The 24558-nt window shown below is 41.3% G+C and overlaps 1 protein-coding gene across 3 annotated transcripts in view; it reads left to right on the forward strand.

The window, feature by feature from the left end:
• pde1ca (phosphodiesterase 1C, calmodulin-dependent a) overlaps positions 1–24558 on the forward strand; it is a 292700-nt gene that overhangs the window by 5493 nt on the left and 262649 nt on the right. The gene's annotated exons all lie outside the window — the stretch shown is intronic.

A 24558-nucleotide genomic window follows, 5' to 3' on the forward strand; every position in this document is an offset into this window, starting at 1 on the left:
TCAAGTTTGCACGGATTATCAACTGTCCATTAACAATAATTTAATCTTATATTTTTGTCTTCTCCCCATATTTTCATTGACTATTCTCAGGATTCTGCCACTCTTCTATACACTGGGGACAAGTGACAGTGGTCAATTTACCTACTATCTAACTAACCTACACACCTTTAAGAGGTAGGAGGAAAGCAGTGGCTCCTTGAAGAAACCTCTATGGCCACGTGGAGAGTGTGAAAACTCCATACAGTCAACACCCATGGTCAGGATTGAACTGGAATCTCTGGCACTGTGAGGCAGCTGCTCTACTAACAGTGCCCTTGTCAAGTCTGCGATGGAGTGTTGGACTGTAGGGGAGTTAATTGTCTCAGGGAACAAGTGAGAAAGAGGAGCAAGGACCAAGGTCAGATCAGCCATGATCTCATTGAACCTCAAATCAGCTTAAGTCGACACATGACCTGCTGTTTCTGATTCTTAGTTAAAGGAGAAGGTGGTAAATGTAGCTATAGAGTTGCTGCTGCACCGGCTATATGTTATTGAAAACGAGGTGAATGTAACCCCAGCTGTCTGAAGCCAATGCTTTAGTGCAGATCATGAGACCACATGGTGGTACCCTGAGTGTTTTATGAAGTCTGGAATCGGTGTTACCTGGGGCAGCCTGCTGTTGATAACTCCCTTGTGGCATGATGGGTTATAGGGTTCCCATAAAGGTATATTAATGCAGGTTAAAAGGTGACTTACTACAGAAGCCGGGTTGTTTCTGAAAAAAACCACAGTGGTAGAGTGACAGCATGATAACTTTTTTCTCATCTGGAGTATCAGTAGTAAATGAATTAACGTCCTAGTAGAATTGTGCAATTGCATTTAGATTGTATCTGAATGATATTCTTCATGCTTTGCTGGTTGAGAAGTATTTTCCATTCAAAAGCATGGTTGAAGAACCACAGGTAAGTAGAAAGAGATCCACCTGCTTGAAGCATTTTGTTGCTTAGCTCCAGTGCTGTCTATTTGCACTCTTTCGTTAGAAGGTCTAGAAACTGAGGTGGCAGTCAAGGTATGATATAAGACCAGAAGTGGTACAAAGCTGGAGCTGGAGAAGACCAGTCAGTCCATGAGGTTGCCTCTTCCTTCTATAAGAGTCTGGCTGAGTCAATCTTAGTTTCAACAATTGTTTACTGTCCCTGTTCTCTCTCATATCCTGGACTTCTTTCCAGCTTAAATGTCTGTCCCTCTCTGCCTTGAACATGCAGTGTACTTAAAAATTCCACCTCCCACAAATCCCAGGCCTGCAGGATTCTGAAGCTTTATTGTGCTCTAAGAAAAGAAGTCCCTTCTGTTTTCCATCAGAAATGGGCAGTTGCCTAATGTGAAACTATGCCCTCTGTTTCTGGATAAATCCTACTAGGCAAATCATTCTCTCTGTATCTACCCTGTCAGTTTCCCTCTTTTGCATCTCATTTTTCACAAAGATCATCTCATTTTGCTATGCTGTTATGAGTATAGGCTCAACTGTTCTTCGTATATCAAAACCTTTATACCAGCAACCAATCTTGTGAACCTCCTCTGCTTTGCCTCTAATGCAAGCACATCCTTCCCTCAATATGGACAACAAAACTTTGCATGGTAGTTGGGGATTGTCTCGCCACTGTCATGTAAACTTGCATCAGGACTTCTCTGCTTTTATATTTCCTGCCTCTTGGAATAAAGGCCAACATTCTATTAACCTTCTGACTAACTTCATGAATTTCGTGCATATGGGCTCTTCAATGTCTTGGTACCACATCATTTATAGTCTCACTTCTTTTAAATAATAAGTTGAATTTTCTTTCATTTTCTCAACTTCATATTTTTCTACATCATACTCCATCTTACAACTGTTTGCCCACTCACTTAACCCTATATCCCTGAGGAGACTCTGCAGGTTCGTCACAACTTGCTAACCCAACTATTTTTGCGTCATCAACCAGTTTGGCCAGAACATTCAGTCTGTTCATCAAATCAAGAGATTATAATTAGTTGAGGACGCACCTCTAATTTTCTGTGACATTAATTACTGAGTGCCAATCTGGAAATTACCATTCAATCTGACTCAGTTTTCTTGTAGTTAGTCAGTTATGCTAATGTACGGCCCCTAACCACATGAGCTCTTATGCAATGCAGCAAATTTTCAGGAGGCGCCTTACCAAGTACTTCCTGGAAGTTCAGTATGTTAGTACGTTCATAGCAACAATCTTTGGGACTTTTTGGGTCAAAATTAGCTTCATGACTTATCTATAAACGTGGAAGCACCAAACTTGCAGGCAATGTTCTTTCACAGTTTCTTAGCTACATGACCTCTATGTGGAGTTCAAGAATGGACCCAGAATTGCTACAGTTCCTCATTACAGGGGGAGCTGCTCTTGGACCCTGGCACATAATCTATGCGTCCTGCTGCAGCACTGAGTTGCCAGTACTCTTGAATTCATAAACAAATAATTGATTTTAAGTTTTCAATTCTTAATTTGAACTGTCTTGAATAATTGTGGATGCCTTCAAAGTTTTACGGACAAATATAGAACAAGAAGAGGCCCTTTAGCTCATGATGAATGGCATTTAATCCCTGTGACTGCACGTAGCTTGTTTATCCATTTTCTGCACTTTCATTTCTCTGCTGTATATGCAGCTCCTTAAACACCTCTGTTAAATCATCACCACTATTAGCAGTGCATTCTCTGCATGTCTTATAAGAAAAATGCCCTCCACACCTCTTTTGAACTTCCCCTTCACACATTAAATGCAAACATCCTAGTGTTAGACATTTCTATCTTAAGAGAACTCTCTCTCTGTCTCATGATCTTATAAACGTATATTAGGTGCACCCTCAGCCACTGCTACTGTAAAGACAATTTAAGTTTGTCCAACCGCTTTTTTATAGCACATACCCTTTAATCCAGGCAATATCCTGGTTAAACTCTTCTGAGCTTCTCCATAGCCTCCAAATGCTCCTGAGGACTGGGAGAAATTCAGAGTCCAGCAGAGGAGGACAAAGGGCTTAATTAGGAAAAGGAAAAAAAGATTATGAGAGAAAACTGGCAGGGAACATAAAAATTGACTGTAAAAGCTTTCATAGATATGTGAAAAGAAAAAGATTGTTTAAGACAAATGTAGGTCCCCTACAGACAGAAACTGGTGAATTGCTTATGGGGAACAAGGACATGGCAGAACAATTGAATAACTACTTTGGTTCTGTCTTCACTAAGGAGGACATAAATAATCTTCTGGAAATAGTAGGGGACAGAGGGTCCAGTGAGATGGAGAAGCTGAGGGAAATACATGTTAGTAGGGAAGTGGTGTTAGGAAAATTGAAGGGATTAAAAGCAGATAAATCCCCAGGGCCAGATGGTCTGCATCCCAGAGTGCTTAAGGAAGTAGCCCAAGAAATAGTGGATGTATTAGTGATAATTTTTCAAAACTCTTTAGATTCTGGACTAGTTCCTGAGGATTGGAGGGTGGCTAATGTAACCCCGCTTTTTAAAAAAGGAGGGAGAGAGAAACTGGGGAATTATAGACCGGTTAGCCTAACGTCGGTGGTGGGGAAAATGCTAGAGTCAGTTATCAAATATGTGATAACAGCACATTTGGAAAGCAGTGAAATCATCAGACAAAGTCAGCATGGATTTGTGAAAGGAAAATCATGTCTGACGAATCTCATAGAATTTTTTGAGGATGTAACTAGTAGAGTGGATAGGGGAGAACCAGTGGATGTGGTATATTTGGATTTTCAAAAGGCTTTTGACAAGGTCCCACACAGGAGATTAGTGTGCAAACTTAAAGCACGCAGTATTGGGGGTAAGGTATTGATGTGGATAGAGAATTGGTTGGCAGACAGGAAGCAATGAGTGAGAATAAACAGGACCTTTTCAGAATGGTAGGTAGTGACTAGAATCTGTGAAATTCTCTGCCACAGGAAACAGTTGAGGCCAGTTCATTGGCTATATTTAAGAGGGAGTTAGATATGGCCCTTGTGGCTAAAGGGATCAGGGGGTATGGAGGGAATGGGGTACCACAAGGCTCAGTGCTAGGACCCCAGTTGTTTACAATATATATTAGTGACTTAGATGAGGGAATTAAATGCAGCATCTCCAAGTTTGCGGATGACACGAAGCTGAGTGGCAGTGTTAGCTGTGAGGAGGATGCTAAGAGGATGCAGGGTGACTTGGATAGGTTAGGTGAGTGGGAAAATTCATGGCAGATGCAATTTAATGTGGATAAATGTGAAGTTATCCACTTTGGTGGCAAAAATAGGAAAACAGATTATTATCTGAATGGTGGCCGATTAGGAAAAGGGGAGGTGCAACGAGTCCTGGGTGTCATTATACACCAGTCATTGAAAGTGGGCATGCAGATACAGCAGGCAGTGAAAAAGGCAAATGGTATGCTGGCATTTATAGCGAGAGGATTCGAGTACAGGAGCAGGGAGGCACTACTGCAGTTGTACAAGGCGTTGGTGAGACCACACCTGGAGTATTGTGTGCAGTTTTGGTCCCCTAATCTGAGGAAAGACATCCTTGCCATAGAGGGAGCGCAAAGAAAGTTCACTAGATTGATTCCTGGGATGGCAGGACTTTCATATGATGAAAGACTGGATCGACTAGGCTTATTCTCATTGGAATTTAGAAGATTGAGGGGGGGATCTGATTGAAACGTATAAAATCCTAAAGGGATTGGACAGGCTAGATGCAGGAAGATTGTTCCCGATGTTGGGGAAGTCCAGAACGAGGGGTCACCGTTTGAGGATAAAGGGGAAGCCTTTTAGGACCGAGATGAGGAAAAACTTCTTCACACAGAGAGTGGTGAATCTGTGAAATTCTCTGCCACAGGAAACAGTTGAGGCCAGTTCATTGGCTATATTTAAGAGGGAGTTAGATATGGCCCTTGTGGCTAAAGGGATCAGGGGGTATGGAGGGAAGGCTGGTACAGGGTTCTAAGTTGGATGATCAGCCATGATCATACTGAATGGTGGTGCAAGCTCGAAGGGCCGAATGGCCTACTCCTGCACCTATTTTCTATGTTTCTATGTTTCTATTATGGGGTGACCAGAACTGAAAGCAATACTCCAGATATGGCCAAACCAGAGTATGGTAAAGCTATAACATAACTCCCTGACTGTTGAACTCAATGCCTCACCTAGTAAAGGCCACTATACCATGCACCTTATTAACTACCCTATCAATTTGTACAGCCAATTTCAGTGAGCTATGGACTTGGACCCCAAGATTCCTCGTTACATCAATGTTGTTAATGGTCTTGCCGTTAACTCCGTACTTTCCCTTTACATTTGATCTCCCAAAATGTAGCACCTCACACTTGGAAGGCAAATTCACTGTTAGCATTCATTTTGAGAGGACTGGAATATAAAGTAAAGATGTAATGCTGAGGCTTTATAAGGCATTGTTCAGACTCCACTTGGAGTATTGAGAGCAGTTTTGGGACCTTTACTTAAGAAAACATACTGGTGTTGAAGAGGATCCAGAGGAAATTCGTGAGAATGATTCCAGGAATGAAAGGGTTAACATATGATTTGATGGCTCTGGACCTGTACTTGCTGGAGTTTAGAAGAATGAGGGGGGATCTCATTGAAGCCAATTGAATATTGAAAAGCCTAGAGAGAATGGATGTGGAGAAGAAAGTTCCTATAGTGGGGGAGACTAGGACCAGAGGGTACAGCCTCAGAGTAGAGCATGTCCCTTCTGATCTGAAGATAAGGAGGACTTTTTTCACCTAGCGAGTGATGAATATGTGGAATTCATTGCCGCAGATGGCTGTGGAGGCCGAGTCATTGGCTATGTATGTTAAGTGGAGGTTGAGAGGTTCTTGATTTGTAGGAGTGTCAAAGGTTATGGGAGAAGGCAGGAGAATAGAGCTGGGAGGGAGAATAAATCAGACATGTTGGAATAGTGGAAACATTTCTATGGGCCAAATGGCTTAATTCTGCTCTTATGTCTTATGGAAATAAAATCAGATTTATTATCACTGTCATATATTATGTGAAATTTGTGTGACAACAATACAGTGGAAAGACATAAAATTATTAACAATTACAAAATAAACAGTAAAAAGAAAGGAATAATGAAGCAGTGTTCATGGACCTTTCAGAAATCTAATGGCAAAGGGGAAGAAGCTGTTTCTTAATCACTGGGTCTTCAGGTTCCTGTGCCTCCTTCCGAATGGTCATAATAAGAAGAGGGCATGTCCTAGATGGTGATTGTCCTGAATGATAAATGTCCCTTTTTGATCTTGAAGATAACTTCGACTGTGGGGAAGGTTGTGGCAGTGAAGGAACTGACGGAGACTACACCCCTCTACAGCATTTGGGATCCTGTATGTTGGAGGCTTCATACCAGATTGTGATTTAATCAGTCAGAATGCTCTGCATTGTACATCTATAGAAGTTTGCCAGTCACCTAATACCAAATCCCCTCAAACTCCTAATGAATTTGAGTCACTGGTGTCCCTTGTTTGTGATTGCATCAATATGTTGGTTCTAGGGTAGATCCTCTGAGATGTTCCAGGAACGTGAAGTTGTTCACCTTGCCTCCACTGACTCTTCACTGGTGTGCATTTCCTGGACCTCTGCTTCCTGGAGCTGTTCAGCAGGTTAGCAGGTGTATCTTATGTCAATGGTCAAAGCCATAACACCTGGAGTATTGTGTGCAGTTTTGGTCCCCTAATCTGAGGAAAGACATCTTTGCCATAGAGGGAGTACAAAGAAGGTTCACCAGATTGATTCCTGGGATGGCAGGTCTTTCATATGAAGAAAGACTGGATGAACTGGGCTTGTACTCGTTGGAATTTAGAAGATTGAGGGGGGATCTGATTGAAACGTATAAGATCCTAAAGGGATTGGACAGGCTAGATGCGGGAAGATTGTTCCCGATGTTGGGGAGGTCTAGAACGAGGGGTCACAGTTTGAGGATAGAGGGGAAGCCTTTTAGGACCTAGGTTAGGAAAAACTTCTTCACACAGAGAGTGGTGAATCTGTGGAATTCTCTGCCACAGCAAACTGTTGAGGCCAGTTCATTAGCTATGTTTAAAAGGAAGTTAGATATGGCCCTTGTGGCTACAGGGGTCAGGGGGTATGGAGGGAAGGCTGGGTTCTGAGTTGGATGATCAGCCATGATCATAATAAATGGCGGTGCAGGCTCGAAGGGCCGAATGGCCTACTCCTGCACCTATTTTCTATGTTTCTATGTTTCTATGTTTACTTTAGAAAGGGACCTTCAATGGTTTGTAACAGCATTCTATAAAATCGCCTTATTTTGAATCTGAAAAAATAAACATCTTGAACCTTTAATCTAAATTCACTGGCCTTCAGAAGTAGCCACTGAACTTTGGATACCACTGCTTCATCATTTGATGAGGAACTCCTTTTCAAATATACTAATGTCTTAGGATCCTAGATATACCCTCAGTGGCTATTTTATTAGGTACTCCTGCACAGCTCATTATCAGAATCAGGTTTAATAGCACTGGCATATGTCGTGAAATTTGTTATGTGGCAGTAGTACATTGCACTTCATAACAATGAAAACTGTGAATCACAGTAAGATATGTATATAATTTCAAACATCTAATCTGCCAATCACGTGGCAGTAACTCAAAGCATAAAAGCATGTAGACATGGTTGTGGTAACTTCTACTTTGAAAAAGGCACACTTGACAACTTCATGCCCAAAGAAACAACCTTATCTCGAACATCAAAACTGATATGTATATACAGAGGCTTTCACAACCCGTACGACATGGCAGGAACAGGATATACAAAGCACTGGAAGTAAAAAGAACATAAGTAAAACCCCCCATATCCTAATTAGTATTAACTTACTTTTAGTAATGCTCACATTACAACAATGGTCAAGAGGTTCAGTTGTTGTTCGACCAAATATCAGAATGAGGAAGAAATGTGATCTGAGTGACTTTGACTGCGCATTATTGTTGGTCCCAGCTGGACTTGTTTGAGTATCTCAGAAACTGTTGATTTCCTGGGATTTTCACACACAGCAGTCTTTAGAGTTCCCAGAGAATGGTGGGAAAAACAAAACAACATCCAATGAGAGGCAGTTTAGGAGCAAAAATGCCTTGTTAAGGAATGAGGTGATAAGGGAACAGCCAGACTGATTCGAGCTGACAGGAAGGCGACAGTGTCTCAGATAACTATGTATTTCAACAGTGGAGCGCAGAAGAGCATCTCTGAATGCACAACATGCCAAATCCTGAAGTGGATGGGCTACAGCAGCAGAAGACCACGCCAGGATCCAGTCCAGTACCTAACCAATGTGGACACTGAGCGAAAGTTATACATTATACAAGATACAATACAAACAAAAATCACTATCAGAGAAAAATCAATGGTAGAGCAAGAGGTGGTCCATGAGGTATTCACTGCTGAGGCAGGACAGGGATTGTACAGGTTGGTTAAAGAACCTGATGATCATAAGAAAGTAGCTTTTCCTAAAACCAGTTGGTATGGCTCTTTGGGCTTCTATACTTCCTGCTGTATGGTAGCAGCAAGGTGAGGGCATGACTCTGATGGTTAAATGTCATTTTCTTAAGACAGCACCTCCTGTAGATGCTGTCAGTGATGGGAAGGGCTGTACCCATGATGGACTAGACTGTGTCCACAACTCTCTCGAGCCTGTTACGTTCCTGTTCCATGACATGATGCAACTAGTCAGGATATTTTCAAGAGTACATCTTAGAGGGTTGTTGGAATATTTGGTGACATTCCAAATCTCATTAAGCTTCCAAGGAAGTCAGGATCATGGTGTTTTGTCTTTGTGATTGTATCAATGGTCCCAGGACAAGGCAGCCAAGATGTTAATGCCAAGGAATTTGAGATCAGGGACTTTGAGCAGGCGGGTGTAGATCTACCATTGTTCTTTCTTTCTAAGTATGCATAAAAGGCATTGAGCTCATCCAGAAGTGATGTGTCATTGTCGTTTATGGTACTTGGCCTCACGTTGTAGGAAGTGCCATGCACGTCCTGCTACAGCTGTCGAGCAAACATCTGTGACTCTAATTTAGTCCGGAATTTGGCGTTTTTGTGCTCATGATCTACATCCAGATGTCGTAACTGGATTCCTGCATCACCTGTACTAAATGTCACAAGCACAGCCCTGAGGTTCATCTGGGATGTCCGGTTGGGAAGGACTTGGAATGTTTTGTAGGTACGCAGAAATGCAAGTACTTCTGAAGTTGGTGAGGATTCTGATGTATCCATTCAGATCTGCTGATGAGTCATTGAAAGTGCCCCAGTGCATCGATTCAAAGCAGTTCTTTGTGTGCTGCTCTGTCTCCTTTGACCATGTCTTCATTGTCCTCTCTGTTAAAGCTGCACTTTTCCGTCTCTGCCTATAGCAGGAAGAGAAAGCACAGCGAGGTGGTTCGATTTACCAAAATGCATTGAGGAATGAAGTGGAAGGCTTTCCTTCAATCATTTGCTCATCCTCATTCTAAGATAAGGTCAAATGCATGCTTCTCCCTAGTAGGACTTTCTACATACTGCTTCAGAAAACCCTTTTGAATACATTTTATGAATTCCACTCCATCTGTGGCTCCTGCACTAAAGCAATCCCAATTAATACTGATGAAGTTAAAATCACCTTCTACTACATTCCAACTCTTTAATACTGATGAAGTTAAAATCACCTTCTACTACATTCCAACTCTTTTAGTGCCTTCCTCCAATCTGTCTAAATATCTGTCTTTCTAATTCCATCTGACTGTTAAGTGGTCTGCGAGTTATAATGGTGTACATTTCTTCTGCTCATAACCAGAAGTGAGGGTCCCTATTCAAGATGAGACTCTTTCTACAGGGACATCAAAGTGGTTGCACATATGATTACAGCCATAGGCTGATGTTATAGACTGGTGCAAATGAGATTTGTTAGGTTTTTGCATTGCTGGTTTGTTCGCCACCTGCTGACCCAGACAAATTGTTTTATCCTTAGAAACCTGGCCACCTCAGTCTTTAATAACTGCCGGTCATCTCAGCACCAGGGTCTGGCTTCAAGAGATCCTCAGGCCCTTGTCCTTCGGACAATCCTTTCTTATCTTCTCCAGTGGTGACCCATCTTTATTGACTCAATTCTTCACTGATACTCTGTCAATATTGCCTGGCCTGATGAATATCCTTAGTATTTTCTGTTATCACTAGGATGTTTGCTTTTGGAGAAATGTGTTAAGGTAATGGAAAATTTCAGGGAAATTGTGACTAGTACCTAAAGCGGATGGTCTCTCACATCCAACTTGAAAGCCTAAATGGTAATAAGATATTTCTACACACTGTTTTCTACGCACTGGAAGGAAAAACACTCAGGGGATTACTACAGAGTGATCTGGTGGTCTAGACAGCAAAAGATCCTTTACCATACTCCTAGATTGTTGATAAAACTGTAAGACATAGGAGCCCAATTAGGCCATTCTGCCCATTAAGTCTGTTCTGCCATTCTATTTTGGCTGCTTTATTTTCCTTCTTAGCCCCATTCTCCTAGCTTTTCCTCATAACTTTTGATGCTATTAACCTCAGCTTTAAATATACCCAATATCTAGTCCTCCAACTACCAGTGGCAATGAATATTAGTAACCACCCTATGACTAAAGAAATTCCTCCTCATCTCCATTCTATTCTGAGACTGTGTCCTCTGCTCATAGACTCCCCTACATCCTCTCAACATCCACTATCGAGGCCTTTCAATTAATTCAAATAATTAAACCATTAATTTAAATTTGTGTAATTACATTGCTCACCAAGGAAGGGTTTGGTCTAAAATGAGGAAACAAGGATGAGAGAATTATTTCATACTGTGAGGGCTACTTATCCATCTGGTATAGTGACAATGTATGGTAGACAATGATGACCAGTGAGGAATGATTTAGAACTTTTCTGAATCCGGATTCCTTGTGCCCATGCACATCATTGATATTGAAGGGCTTTGGCTGTGTTTATGGTATGTGCATGCTCAAGTGTTGATAGTTTTTATAATTGTAAAGTTCTGGAGTGCCACATGGTTAAGGTTTGCTCCTCAGATCCTTGTGAGGCATGCAGACTGGGTAGATTCCAGTCCTTGTCTGCTCAAGGCCATAGAAGCCGTGCATCTGTTTTCTATCTGTATGGGATTCTGTGTGGTGTATTTATATTGGTAACTGATCACATGGGTGGGTGTGTGGTGAGCGATGGGAATAAGTTACATTACCGTGCTTTGTTCTGGGCAGTTTGGTTCTGGGAACCGCTGGGTGTCATATCTTTAGCTGGTCGCTTAATTGCATCGCTTCAAGTTGCAAATAAAGGATCGAATACAGTTCTTCGTCTTATGGAGCATTATTATTTGAGTGATTGGATGGTGCGTCATACAAAATGACAACCCATGCTAGGCCACTGACAGTGGCAATTGGTTTGTTAGAATTGCCCGCTACAAAGGGTATGATATTGTATTCGTATTTGAGAATGCAGCGTTTGTAACATCCTTACACAATTTCAGTTATGTGGTATGCATGCACAGCTGATTCTTAGAATGATCTGGAAGGGGAAACTGAAAATCTGGAGGTGATAATCAGATTTATCATCACTCTCTTATCTGGTGTGACATCTGGTGTTTTGTGGTAGCAATACAATGCAAAGGCATAAAACTACAGTAAAATACAAACTAAATAGTTCAGAAAGAAAGGAATAGTGAGGCACTTTTCATGGATTTATGGACCACTCTGAAACCTGATGGCAGATGGGAAGAAACAAAGGGAAGAACCTCTATTGGTAAGTGGCATGGGTTCGGGCAAATACCAGCCTTTCCTAGAATAGGTCACAGATTTATCTTGCCACTTTGTGTAGCTTACATCCGTGTAATGCAATAATAATTCCATTTTAGGGAATCATTTTCACAGAAGAGTTGTGCCTCACATTAAAAGTTACTTTATGCCTTCTATAAGGATACGATCAAAGTTTGCAGGGTGCAATACAATCATGTAGCTCATGTAGACAAAAATAAATATTCATTCAAATGGATTTCCAAGCCAGTCCCTATTATGGGGAGAACATTGTTTGTAAGGCACCAATGCTACTACAGAGATGAAAGGAATGGCTCTATTGTGATGACAAGGGGTTAATTCAACAATAATTTGATTTAAAAACATGTGATTAAGCAAATTTTCTTGATGCAAACCTGTCTTTTGGTCTGGTTAATAGATTTTTAGTACACTCCTGTGGTGTAATAACGTTGTTTTGCCTCTAACATTACCACTGTAATAGAAGTCCAAGGCTATTCGAAACAACTTCTCCAGTCCAATGCTTTCTATTCCATCTGAACAATTCTGAGCCTTCTCCCCACAGATTCATTGCCAACTTACCAAGGGTATCTGATTGCCATGTTATGCCTTCTTTTCAGAATTTTAGGCTCTCAGTCACCATGAAGATATGGCCTATTCCTTGACATAATCTTTATTAATGATACACTATGTTGAATAAACTCTTCCCTGCTGTGCTCCCTGAAGAAGGTGGCAGAGTTTGTCATTGAAATGTCGATTATAATCAATACCTGCACCCAGCTGGAAGGCTGAGGAGAGATTATTCATCAACAATGCCAGAAATCCTTCCACCTTTTGGATTTGGCACACACACACTGAGAATTTCAGTTTGAGAATTATATGGTGAACTTAAAAATCACTTTCAAGATCTCAAACTACTCAAAATTCTGCTTTAAAAATCCTTTAAAATTTAATATTAAATATCAACATTGTGGTCTGTTCCTGTACCGTACAATTCCATGTTCTATGTCAGTATGCCATTCAGTTGGCTTAAAGTGGTACACAGGTAATTTTTGGTAGGGAAAACACTAACGTCAACAGTTTCATTTGTGAAAGTGTGACAGTTGTAATGGAATGTTAGCATTCATTTCGAAAGGACTCGAATATAAAAGCAAGGATGTAATGCTGAGGCTTTGTAAGGCACTGGCTCAACTACACAAAGTATTGTGAGCAGTTCTGGGTCCCCTTATCTGAAAAAGGATGTGTTGACCTTGGAGGGGGTCCAGAGGTGGTTCACAAGGTGGTTCCAGGAATGAAAGGGTTATTATACGAGGAATGTTCGATGGCTTTGTGTCTGTACTCGCTGGAATTCAGAAGGATGTGGGGAATCTTATTGAAACTTTTCCAATGTTGAAAGGCCTAGACAGAGTAGATGTGGAAAGGATGTTTCCCATGGTGGGAGAGTCTAGGATAAGAGGGCACAGCCTCGGGATAGAGGGGCGTCCTTTCAAAACAGAGATTTGGAGGAATTTCTTTAGCTAAAGGGTGGTGAACTTGTGCAATTTGTTGCCACATGCAGCCGTAGAGGCCAGGTCATTGGGTGTATTTAAGGCAGAGATTGGTAGGTTCTTGATCGGACATGGCATCAAAGGCTTTGGGGAGAAGGCCGGCAACTGGGGTTGAGGAGGAGATAGAAAACAAGGATCAGCCGTAATTGAGTGGCAGAGCAGACTCAATGGGCCAGATGACCTAATTCTGCTCCTATGTCTTATGGTCTTATGGAAACTATCTGCTCATGTACAGTGTCTTTTGCATCATCCTAAGAGCCCGGAGAACATCTTGCCTGAAAAGTTACACATCTCAGAGTACAGACCTTTCTCAATTCTGTCCTGAATGCTCCCTATGTTTATTTTTTACAATATCTAAAATAGATGTTGACCACACAACCTCCTTAACTTAGGAGGTACATGTACAGTCCACTGAGCTGCTTCTAGAGTTTTTGGTTTATTGAAGTTGCCAAGCATGTTATTTAATGATATGGAATCAGAGTGCATGTCTGAGAACCACAGGGAGAAATGGACAGCATCAACAGGTTTATAGTTCAAAATAAGCGATCAAAGTACATGGAGAAATAGATAGCATCAGCATAGTCATGGTCCAAAATAAATTATCAAAGTACATATATGTCACCATATAAAACCTTGAGATTCATTTCCTTGTGGATATACACAGTAAATGCAAGAAGCACAACAGAATCAGTGAAAGACCACACTCAACTGGATGGACTAAAGAACAATGTGCAAAAGATAACAAACTGAACCAATACAAAAAAGTACTAAAAATAATAATAAATAGGCAATAAATATAGAGAACATGAGATGAAGTGTCTTTGAAAATTAGTTCATAGATTGTGGGACCAGTTCAGTGAAGTTGAGTAAAGTTATCCCTTCTGGTTCAAGAGCCTGATAGTTGAGAGGTAAAAATTATCATAATGCTCTCACTGGGACTCATATACAAACTTAACTCATTAGCTAACTCTGCTAACGGCCATGTGACAGCAGTGAGAAGGTCACTCATAAACAATGTACGTCTCAGGTCAGTTTGATTTGGGGTTCAACCAAACAGGAACATTGGGAATTCTGATTAAAGGAACCTCAATTTGAGTCCTGATGAAGGGTCTCGGCCTGAAGCACCCACTGTGCTTCTTCCTATGGATGCTGTCTGGCCTGCTGTTTTCCACCGGCATTTTGTGTGTGTTGCTCAATTTGAGTGAATGCTGTGTAAATACTGCCCATTCACAATTATCGACTGGCAAGAAATAAGAGATTATACACCTTATACAATTATATAGGAAGTATATTTATCAATTTTAGCTTTACCAAACAGTTAATAGGAAAAAGAAATGAATGAAAAAAAATGGAAGAGCCCATTACACTTAGATCAGTCTAAATGTGCACATAACCGTTGGAGCTCGTCTCTTCCAAAAGCTGGGTATAACCATTACTCATGGTGCTGAATTCTTATTACCAATCGCTGGTAGGACATCCCATCTTGGACTCCTTTATCTTGCAAAGGACTTCTTTTAATAGCGTCTTCCCATTGGATCGAATCCTATGGGCATCTCCCCGGTCTTCACTTCTCTACATCTCTGGCCAAAAATTTATGAATCTGACCACTGTCCATCACAAATCTCTCTCTGCGTAACTCTCTTTAGGACCTTCTTCCGCTCCCACCATCCTGACTGGCTAACACAACATTCCCAAGTTCAACAATGTAGCTCTTTATCTTTAGTCGAAACGAAAACATTCTACCAGCAGGTCGCACTGATTTACAGAAAACCGTTAAAATGAAATACCTACAGTCACAGCAGTAGAAATCTTAACCAGGGCATTACATGTTCCTGAACCTCATTGTATGGGTCCTCAGGGCCCTGTAGTGAGAAGGGAGCATAGCCTAGATGGTGGGGGCCCTTGATGATGAATTCTGCTTTCCTGCAATAGTGCTTCATGTACAGTTGAAGTTAGCAGCTTGCATACACCTTAGCCAAATACATTTAAGCTCAGTTTTTCACAATTCCTGACATTTAATCCCAGAAAACATTCCCAGCCTTAGGTCAGTTAGGATCACTACTTTATTTTAAGAATGTGAAATGTCAGAATAATAGTAGAGAGAATGATTTATTTTAGCTTTTATTTCTTTCATCACTTTCCCAGTGGGTCAGAAGTTTACATACACTTTGTTAGTATTTGGTAGCATTGCCAAATTATTTAACTTTGGTCAAATGTTTTGGGTAGCCTTCCACAAGCTTCTCACAGTAAGTTGCTGGAATTTTGTTCCATTCCTCCAGACAGAACTGGTGTAACTGAGTCAGGTTTGTAGGCCTCCTTGATGAAAGAAATAAAAGCTGCAATAAATGGTTCTCTCTACTATTATTCTGACATGTCACATTCTTAAAATAAAGTAGTGATCCTAACTGACTTAAGACAGGGAATGTTTTCTAGGATTAAATGTCAGGAATTGTGAAAAACTGAGTTTAAATGTATTTGGCTAAAGCGTATGTGAACTTCTGACTTCAACTGCATGTAAAAGTTTCCAGAACATTATGTGAACTAGAGTGTGACCAGTGTTCCTTCCTGAGTTGACTAGATTGCTGTTTACTGAGGTCGTGTGTTGTGCTATTGGCTATAGCATGCTCCTGTGGAAGTTGTTTGAGGATTTGGCCAAGATAGTGAGTTAAATGAAAGGTCAGACATGAAAATTAGTGAGAAACATGGAGGTGAAAGGCAGCAATGAATGAATGGTGGGTTGCGAGTAATGCTTTGGAAGGAGTGACAACAGTGACAGATGGAATAGAGTAGAATGTTAATTGGATTTCTAGTTGGATTAATAACATTAGCATGAACTCCTGGAGGGATATAAACGTATCACATTGTTTCTATTCACCATACTAGCATATTTCTTTCTGCATTCTAAACTTGTTATTTTTTTACTCTCTAGTCTAATTTCATCTGCCAATGTATAAGTATGTTAGTGGGAACAGGTTAAGCAGGGAAAGACTAGTACCCTTTAGAGACCATAGAGTGGCAATATGTGTGTATAGCTGCAGGACAACTATGAGGTTTTATATGAATGTTTCATATTTGCATTCACTTTGGTGAAATTAGAATATTAAAAGAGGGGGGCAATGAAATTCTAAAATGCATTACCATTGAAAAGCAGGTAGCATTAGATAGCTTGGCCATCCTAAAGCTGAATAAATCCCTAGATTCTGTTGACGTGCTTCAGGCTGTTGTGACAACCACGGGAAGAGATTGCTTAGGCTCTAAGAGCAATTTGTAATCTGATCTGGCTACAGTAAAGATGCCAGATAACTAGAGTATAAATCAGATAATTACAGAGTATTGATATGATTGTATAAGATCAGATGTGATGCGTTATTGTGGGTATCTGCCTTGTTTTTTCTGCTCAAGACTCAGAATAAAATGATCTCAAGTCCCTTTGGACTTTGTAATAAAAGTGCACCTAGATGAAGCGGAGAAGATTTTCTTTCTTTTGATTTATTGAAATTTGAAGTGGAATTTTAAAAGAGTCTTGTGATTGTCTTCTCTGAAGTACTGCAGTCACCCCACTGGTATACCAATTAATTGATTACACGTGGTTCAATTCAGTAAGTAGCTTGCGTTTCACAATTCCTTTCTAAACTGGCCATGAAAACAGTAGCAAATTGCAACTTATTTCACTTGGCTGAGTTTGGATGATGAGAACAGTCAGGAGTCACAGCTTTCTGTCATCTTGTTTGGGAGCAGCCATCTGGAAAGTGATGACTCACCATGCAAATCTGAAACCTGTTTACACGGTTCTTGGCCCTATGTCAATCCGTGAATGATACTGCTAGGTTTTCTGAAAAGGGAAAGCTGTGAAAGAGGAATGTGCCACACAGTGTCCAGCCTATAAAACAAAACATCTCTCAGCATCATTACATCTTTCTTTCATGCTGCTCATTGCTGGTTTCTTTGTTCAGCTTTCATCTTCCCCTTGCATTTGAATTCTGTGTCAGTCATTTTATTAGTCTACTGGAAAAGGGGTTTTCCACTTCCTTCTCAGTGTGGCCTCCTCTACATCGGCAAGACCCGATGTAGGTTGGGGGACTGCTTTGTTGGCCACCTTTACTCCGTCCGCAACAGGCAGGATTTCGCGGTGGCCCCATTCCCATTCCAATATGTCGGTCCATGCTCTCCTCTACTGCTCTGGTGGGGCCACTCTCAGGTTGGAGGAGCAGCACCTTATATAAACCGTCTGTGCAGCCCCTAACCTGATGCCTTGACCAGCCATCTTTTGTGTGTTATTCCATTCCCTTATCAGCTTTTTGGGTTTAGTAGTAATTATGAATGAATGAATTATAATTGATATGTCTTTCATTTTTCAATGCATTCCGTTTTAAGCTTTATTTGTATGGTATGATAATTTTTTTGTTAATTGGATGTATCTTAGTTTGGAGATCCAGATCATCGTACAAAGGCTGGGAACTGGTCAGATTTGAACACATCGGTGTGTTTTGCATGTAATTAAATTAAAACTGAAAGGATTATTCTCAGTCTGACCAGATGTTGGCTCTTCATTATGTATCTTGTCAAACTCTTTCAGCATCTTACGTTTTAATGAGATCACTTTCTTTTACAATCTGATGGGTATGGACACCTGCAACTTGTTCGCTCGTTGACCATAAGACCATAAGATATAGGAGCGGAAGTAGGCCATTCGGCTCCACTATTCAATCACGGGCTGATCCAATCCTTCCCGTTATCCCCACTCCCCCGCCTTCTCCCTATACCCTTTGATGCCCTGGCTAATCAAGAACCTATCTATCTCTGCCTTAAATACACCGAGTGACTTGGCCTCCACAGACACTCATGGCAACAAATTCCACAGACCTACTACCCTCTGATTAAAGTAATTTCTCCACATCTCTGTTCTGAATGGACGTCCTTCAATCCTGAAGTTGTGTCCTGTTGTCCTAGACTCCCCTACCATGGGAAACAACTTTGCCATATCTAATCTGTTCAGGCTTTTTAATATTTGGAATAGATCTATGAGATCCCCCCCCCCCCCATTCTCCTGAACTCCAGGGAATACAGCCCAAGAGCTGCCAGATGTTCCTCGTACGGTAACCCTTTTATTCCTGGAAACATTCTTGCGAATCTTCTCTGAACCTTTTCCAATGACAGTATATCCTTTCTAAAACAAGGATTCCAGAACTGCACACAATGCTCCAAGTGTAGTCTCATGAGTGCCTTTATAGAGCCTCAACATCGCATCCCTGCTCTTATATTCTGTACCTCTAGAAATGAATGCCAACATTGCATTCAGCTTCTTCACCACCGACTCAGTCTGGAGGTTAACCTTTAGGGTATCCTGCACAAGGACTCCCCAGTCCCTTTGCATCTCTGCATTTTGAATTCTCTCCCATCTAAATAATAGTCTGCCCATTTATTTCTTCCAACAAAGTGCATGACCATACACTTCCAGTTTCTCATAGCCTCTCATTCCAGAAATCACTACAGCAAGGTTATGTTGTCACACTGACACTTTACTTGGGTATATAGCCTAAAATTGTTCATGAAGTAGCCATACCAAATCCACTTACAGTTGAATTGGGAGATAATGAATTCTGTTGGTGAATTACTTAATTTCTTTCAGTACTTGGATGTTAATGATGTGGACCTATACTCACAGATCCTTCGCCCACAAACTTATTAACTTACTCACCATATTGACTTCTATTTTATTATTTCCTTTGTCTCTTGAGCTTTCATTTTCAAGAAGTGTACCAGCAGCATACTTGGGTTATTATAATTCTACTTTCAACTAACTACTGTTTTTCCCCTTTCTAGCTCCATTCAGATATGCTACTGCCTCAAAGTATTGAGCTTTTGTTTAGGTTAACAGGCTTATTTAGATTTTCAAAAGGTATTTGGTTTGCTATACAGAAAGGTTTCCCCTATAAAACCTTTAAGTAATTGTCTCAAAACACACCAGCTGATTTGTCAAAAACAATTTTGCTTTTATAAGCCATATTAATGCTACCTAATATTTGATGATTTTTTAAAAATTGCCAGTTAACCACAATGATGGGAGATGTTTGTACTTCTAGCAATTGATTCACTGACTGGTCTGCTGTTTAACATATTGCTGTTCCCTCCTTTTGAACTTGCTGCCTTCCCAAAGAGTTCTAGAATTATATGGATTCTGAAAAATGCCAACAATGTCATCAGTAATGCATCTCCCATTTGAACCTTGGGAGGCCTTGTGTTGGTTCAGGGAGTCATCCTTGGGAATATTATCATGATCTTAAGACCTGGATTAGTAAAGGAACTACAGTGTTGTAGCCATTACAGAGATTTGGTTGACTGAAGGGCAGGACTGGCAGTTCAGTAATGCACTACTGATCAGGGAGAATGTCACATATGCACGTAGAGAGGGGTCATCTAGTGGAAATATGGGGAAATATGGGTAGTCTGGACAAGTGTGAGGAATAAAAAGAAAGTGCAGTTAGTATGATGGGTTAATATTAAAGGCCTCCCAGTAGCTAGTGGGAGCAAAATGAACAAATATATAGGCAGATTATGGAAAAATGGAAAATCAGCAGGCTTGTTGCAATGGGTTACGTTAACTTCCCCAACATTGACCGGGAATCCCATAGTGCCAGAGTTTGTTAGGTGCATTCAGGAAGGTTTCTTGGCAGAGTATGCGGATAAACTAACTGGGGAAGAGGTGGCACTGGACTTTGGATTGAGAAGTGAATCCAGGCGATCACAGTTTCAGAGAAGGAGCATCTTAGGAACAGTGATCATAACGCTGTAGGTTTTCAGATGATTATAAATAAGGATAAGATGGGGAATGTCCTGAACTGGGGAAAGGCAAATTACAACAGTGTTAGACAGGAGTATGAGAGAGTAGATTTGGGAGCAGCTGTTATTGGGCAAGTCCCCATCTTCCATGAGGGAATCATTCAAAGGCCAGTTGGTCAGAATTCATGACAAAATGTTCCTGTAGAGAAGAAAGACAATGATAGCAAGCTTCAGGAACCTTGAATGATAAGAGATATTGTAAATATAGTTAAAAAGTAAAGGTTCACACATATAAGGTTTCAGAAGCTAAAATCAGACAAAGAGCTAAAGGAATTTAAAGGAAGTAGGAGAGAACTTAAACAGGGAATTGGAAGGTTCTGCAAGGGGCAGTACTGGGACCTCTGTTGGAGGAAATTATAGTTGGCTTAACTAGTAAGTTTGCAGATGACACAAGTTGGCAGTATTCCAGATAGTGAGGGAGGCTGGAAAGGATTCAGCAGGATATAGAGCAGTGTAAATATGGGCAGAGAAAAGGCAGATGGGATTTAATCTGGACTCTCCGTCCTGATACAGGGTTTTGATCAAAAATATCAATGATCCTTTTGCCTCCATGGAGTTCCTCCAGCAGTTTGTTGTTTGCTCCCAGTTCCAGCATCCACGGTCTCCCTTGTGTTTCAAAGAAAGGTGAAGTGTCAATCAACACATGCGCACCTCAACTTCGCACAGTGCTCAACTCTCTCTACTCTTGACTGTATGGCTGAGCATAATGCAAACACCATCTATAAATTTACTGATGACATCACTGTTGTTGGTAAAATCTCAGATGGCACACAGGAGTGAGCTAGATCAGCTGGTTTAGTGGTGTCACAGTAACAACCCTTTACTCAATGTTAGCAAGACCAAGGAATTAATTCTGGTCTTCAGGAAAGGGAAGTTGGGAGAACACACACCAATCCTCATTGACAGGTCTGCAGTAGAAGGGATGAGTGACATCAGGTTCCTGGGTGTCAGTATCTTGGAGGATTTATCCTGAGCCAAACACATTGATGCTGTCACAAAGAAGGTAGCATCGTGGCTCTACTTTGTTTGCAAACATAGAAACATAGAAACCTACAGTATGTTACAGGCCCTTTGTCCTACAATGTTGTGCTAACCATGTGAACTACTCTAGAACCTGCCTAGAATTCCCTAACGCATAGCCCTCTATTATTCTAAACTCCATGCACCTATCTAAGAGTCTCTTAGAAGACCCTATTGTATCTGCCTCCACCACCGTTGCTGGCAGTGCACTCTCTGTGGGAAAAACTTACCTCTGACATCCCCATTATACCTACTTCCAAGCGCCTTAAAACTATGCCCTCTTGTGTTGGCCATTTCAGCCCTGGGAAAAAGCCTCTGGCTATCCATGTGATCAAAGCCTCTCATCACCTTACACACCTCTCACCCTCCGTCACTCCAAGGAGGAAAGGCATTTGAGGAGATTTGGTATGTCACCAAAGGCTCATGCAAATTGCTGTAGATGTAGGGTGGAGAGTATTCTACTGGGTTGCAACACAACCTGCTACGGGGATTCCAATGCATAGGATCACGAGTAGCTGCAGAGGGTTATAGACTCATTCTCCCCAACTGTGAGGACTTCAAGTGGTGGTGCCTCAAGAAAGTGGCACCCATCGTTACAGATCCTAACCGTCTCCAATATGCCCTCTTCTCATTACTACCAGTGGGGAGAAGTTACGGGAGCCTGGAGACACCCATTCTGTGAATCAGGAACAGCTTTTTCCCCTCTGCCATTAGATTTCTGAACGGTCCAGGAACACTAACTTATTATTCCATTCTGTACACTATTTATTTATCCTGTAATTTATAGTATTTATATGTCTTTGCAATGTACTGTTGCTACAGAAAATGAAGTTCATCTGATAGGAGAATAGATAATAGATCTGGTTCTGATTCAGCGTTTAGTTTGCTATCTCACAGTCAGAAGAAGACACGAGGCCATTTAGATCATTGTCCAAAGACTCTGAGAATAGCAGTTGTTGAATATTCTCTGTAATCTCATGCACAACCCGCTTGATAATGGCTTTTAATTTAGTGCCTGAGGATCTTAGCCTTTAAAATTTAATCTTTTGCCATCAAGATTATTTGATGTAAAAGGTTTTCTACAATGCTGTAAAACACAATCCCAGATTGAAACTAAAAGGGATTCTAATCAGCTGCACAATTTGCTGCATGTGTTTGATATATAAGTGTTTGATTTAAAACAATGAATGTTTCAAATAAAACATGAAACACGTGACAGTTTATCACTGGGAACAGGGCCATTGACCCTCAATGTTGTGCTGAACTAATTAAATTGGTAATCAAATGCCCATCTAAACTGATCCCTTCAGTCTGCAAATGTTCATATCACCCAGTTCCTGCATGTTCATGTGACAATCTCAAAGCCTCGGGAATGTGTCGTGTATTTACCTCTACTACTGCCCCAGGCAGCACATCCCAGGCACCCCCCCCTCTGTGTCAAAAAAAACTTGCCTGGTACATCTCCTTTGAACTTACCCCCCTCTCCTTAAATGCACGCCCTCTGGTATTAGGCATTTTAACCCTACAAAAAAGATACTGTTTACTCTATCAGTGCCTCCCACAAATCTTATATACTTATAAAAGATTTCTCTCATCCCTTACTCTCCTTTTCCATTCCCCATCTGACTCCCCTCTTACCCCACCTCTTATTATCTGCCTGTAATCTCCCTCTGGTGCCCCTCGTCTTCTGCTTCTCCCATGGCCCACTGTCCTCACCCACCAGATTCCTACTTCAGTCCTTTACCACTTGCACCTGTCACCTCCCAGCTTCTCACTTCATGACCCCTTCCCCACCCACCTAGCTTTCCTCTCACCTGGTTTCAATGATCACCTTCCAGAGCGTACTCCTTTCCCTCCCCACCCCCCATTATTCTGGCTTCTTCTTCCTTCTTTTCCATTCCTAATCAAGGGTCTTGGCCTGAAATGTCGACTGTTTATTTCTCTCCATAAATGATCTGCTTGAGATCCTCCAGCATTTTGTGTGTGGTACTCTGGATTTGCAGCATCTGGAAAATCTCTTAAGACTATAAGACATAGGAGCAGAATTAGGCCATTCGGCCCATCAAGTCTGATCCGCCATTCATGGCTGACCCATTATCCTTCTCAACCCCATGTTCCTGCCTTCTCCCCATAACTTTTGACACCCAAACTAATCATGAACCTATCAACATTCACTTTAAATACACTCAATGACTTGGCCTCCACAGTTGCCTGTGGCAATGAATTCCACAGATTCATCACCCTATGGCTAAAGAAATTCCTCCTCATCTCTGTTCTAAATGGAGGTCTCTCTATTCTAATGTTATGCCTCCGGTCCTAGACTCCCCCACTATAAGAAATATCCTCTCAACGTTCATTCCATCTTGGCTTTTCAACATTCGATAGGTTTCAGTGAGATAGCCCCCTGATTCTTCTACATTGCAGCAAGTACAGGTCCAGAGCCATCAAATGCTCCTCATATGTTCAGCTTTTCAATCCCAGAAACATTTTTGTGAACTTCCTTTGAGCCCTCTCTAATATTAGCACATCCTTTTTTAGATAAAGGGCCTGAAACTGCTCACAGTACTCCAAGTGAGGTCTCACTAGTGCTTATTAAAGCCTCAGCATTACATCCTTGCTTTTATATTCCAATCCTCTTGAAATGATTGTTAACATTGCATTTACCTTCCTCACCACCAACTTGACCTGCAGTTAACCTTTAGGGAATCCTGCATAAGGACTCCCAAGTCCCTCTGCACTTGGATCTTTGAATTTTCTCCCCTTTTCAAAAATAGTCTACGCTTTTATATCTTCTAAAATGCATGACCATGCACTTTCTGACACTATTCGATATGCCACTTTTTTGCCTATTCTCCTAATCTGTCTCAGTCCTTCTGCAGACTCCCTGCTTCCTCAACACTACCTGCCTCTCCACCTATCTTTCTATCATCTGCAGACTTGGCCACAAAGCCATCAATTCTGTCATTCAAATCATTGACATACAACGTAAAAAGAAGTGGTCCCAACACTGAACCCTGTAGAACATCGTTGGTCACTAGCAGCCAACCAGATAAGGCTTCACTGCCTTTATTACTATCCTGACTACACTTGCTATACTTTTGCTTCCAACATCTTAAGCTTAAATTCTACAGTCAACAAAAAGATTCCAAACAATTCATCACTCTTAGTCCTGCCGAAGGGTTTCAGCCAGAAACGTTGACTGTACTTTTTCCCACAGATGCTGCCTGGCCCGCAGAGTTCCTCCAGCATTTTGTGTGTAGCACCCTTAGCCTGTGCCTGTTCTCACCAAAGCCTAACCGCTCTAACAATTGCCCACTCCAATAATGGCCACTCTGCTTAAACATGGCTTCCTTTTATT

This window comes from Mobula hypostoma, chromosome 1 (genome assembly GCF_963921235.1).
Source record: "Mobula hypostoma chromosome 1, sMobHyp1.1, whole genome shotgun sequence".
Classification (NCBI taxonomy): Eukaryota; Metazoa; Chordata; class Chondrichthyes; order Myliobatiformes; family Myliobatidae; genus Mobula; species Mobula hypostoma.